The sequence below is a fragment of the Protobothrops mucrosquamatus genome, unplaced genomic scaffold (genome assembly GCF_001527695.2).
Source record: "Protobothrops mucrosquamatus isolate PMUCROS unplaced genomic scaffold, P.Mucros_1.0 scaffold_37, whole genome shotgun sequence".
Classification (NCBI taxonomy): Eukaryota; Metazoa; Chordata; class Lepidosauria; order Squamata; family Viperidae; genus Protobothrops; species Protobothrops mucrosquamatus.
Window position 1 is genome coordinate 61,010 of NW_015386113.1, and position 2,613 is coordinate 63,622.

The window sequence follows — 2,613 nt, forward strand, 5'->3', positions numbered from 1 at the left end:
TCTCGCCCCCTCAGGCCTGACAGGCCGCGGACACGACCGATTCCCCGCCGAGGAGGCCAGGCTAGACAAAAAGCCTTTCCTCCTGCGCCGCCGCTGTGGTGGTGGTGGTCGCTGCCGCCGCTGCTGATCCCACCCGGCTTCTTCTAGTTCATCCTCCGCTTCGCCGCTGCTTGTTTTCTCCTCAGGTGGTGGTGGTAGTCGGCCACCGCCGCCGCCTCCTCCGCCGCCGTGGCCTCGATCAACCGCCTTTCTTTTTTTTTTTTTCGCCCTCACAAACGCACGCACAAAATGGCGGCGGCGGCGACGACGACGGCTCCTGCGGCTCGCGAACGCCTTCTGTCCTCCGGCTGCAACCGCTGCGTCATCTGAAATGGTTCCGAACAGGAGGGAAGGGGCGGCGCTTGGGGAAAGCGCCTTTTGTTCGCTGGCCGCGTCGCCATTGGCTCGCGCGGGAGGGAGGGCACCTCCGCCGCGCTCTGATAGGGCCGTCCAGACGTTCCTTGAGTCCCACTTGCCATTGGGGGAGGGAGGGAGGCGATCTCCGCTGGGGGAGGGGGGGTTTATTGAACGGCGCCGCTCCTCGCGGCGATTGGTGGACTCGCCTATAGAACCCGCCTTTCTTTATTTCTTCAGCTTGCGGTTGGCTCTTCCGAATATAACCCCGGACTCCTTGTTGTCGCGTGACGTGAGCGGGGGTGGCGGTTGGCTTCCCCCCCCCCCGCTTCTTCGCAACGTCTTTTAAAGTGTTCAAGACTGTCCGCGAGGCCTCGTTTCCCATTGGCCCCGTTCGTTGGCTCAACTGTTGCTATGGGAATACGGGTCTTTCGAGGCCTACCTAAAAGTCACACGGCCAGCCACCGTGTGACTTACATACGTTCTTCTTTTCCACACTATCGATAGCCAAGGGGCAGTAAAATCGCCAATAATACTAATTATAATCCATCATGCCCTACTGTACTGCAAAAGGCTGGCATCTGTTGAGATTTTGCTGGTGCAGCTTGCAAAAAAAAAAAAGCACATGTAAAATCCCTTTGATTTGGACTGTCTCCATTAGAGAGCAACTGGGGAGTGGCTTCCTTTAAAAGTAATTGTGTTGTCCACCGGCAGATATTTCAATTTCTATACTGCAAATAGGCCTAAAATGGGTTTTCCAGAACCGACGAGTCTTTCAGCTCCTTACTGACAGCTTAATTGAAAGAAAAAAGTAATTATGCCACTGATTTATGGCATGGATACTCTGCTCTAAGAGCCTACATCCTAGCACTCTTGAGAAATCTCTTGAAAATACAGAAAAAAGCTTTTTTCCCCCAGGGATAACTTCTCCCCTCTCGCTGGGGCATCTATATAATGAAACCTCTAGGATTATTGGCTGCTAGATACCTATTTAAAATTAAGTCAAAACAAGCTCTAATAACCTTTCAGAAGCCCAGAAGGAATTCTGTTGGAAATAGTCCATGTGACCATTTATTTAGCTGAGGTCTAAATAATGAGATGAATTCCTTTCAGCCCAAGGTTTAAAATAGAAATTTATTTATTAAATTTCTATGCCACACATCTCACAGTTGGAGCAACCCTGGGTGGCTTAAAAATGATTTTAAAAAGTTAAAAACAGTTAAAATTAAGAATTAAATAGTGCAAACCAAGGGGGTGGATGGCATGATTCTTTTGCTATTGTTTTGATTTTCTAACTTGCAAAGTTTTTCAGAAGGCAACTGGACTTTGTTTTTCCTTGAAGGCGTTTCGCTTCTCATACAAGAAGCTTCTTCGGTCAGAACTGAAGAAGCGAAATGTTTTCAAGGAAAAACAAAAGTCCAGTTGCCTTTTGAAAAAGGGTTGACTCAAGTTGGCTAACATTGACGGGAAACTCCCTTGAACCTCAAAACCATAAGAGCAAGCTCATTTTTACACCCAAGCTTCTTTCCTGGAAGGAAAAATTGCATTTCTAAGCCACAATGTTCTATGCATCTGAAAAGAATGAGATTCTTGAACATAGAACATAGAACATTGTGGCTTAGTGGATACTTCCATGTTGTTTTGGTATTGATAAGGAAAGTCATTTGCAACAGCCTCCTTCAAAGCTGCTATTTCAACACCTCTGTCTAGCCTACATTATCGGATTTTAAGCTTCATTATTAGCATTTCAATAAAGGTGATATTCGCATTTTAGCATGGCATCCAGACCTCCTTCTGAACTTTAGGAAACCATGGTTTTCCTTTGAGGCCCGAAACCATTTCCTTTGATGTGCAAAAACTAGCCTATTCAAGGACCATTAATCAAATAACAGGGCTGCATTCTAAAGTCTTTGTGTTTTGTAAGAGTTAAAAGAAACAAACTTGGACAAGAAAAGAGGAGGTGGTATTTTTGAAGGTATTTTTTCTCACAACTTTTATTGTTTGTTGCTTTCCCACGCATCATATATATCAAATGTATGTACCTTTTGTTTCTATACCTTATATAAAGACTTCACCACCACCTGCCTTGATAAAATGCTCTTTGCTTTGCCTAAAAGTACTTGTGATTCATATTGTTGGGGTATCTTTGAATGGTCATTAAACAAATGGTTGTATACTGCTGTTGAAGGAAAAGTCTTCATCATGGTTCAGTCCAAGCAG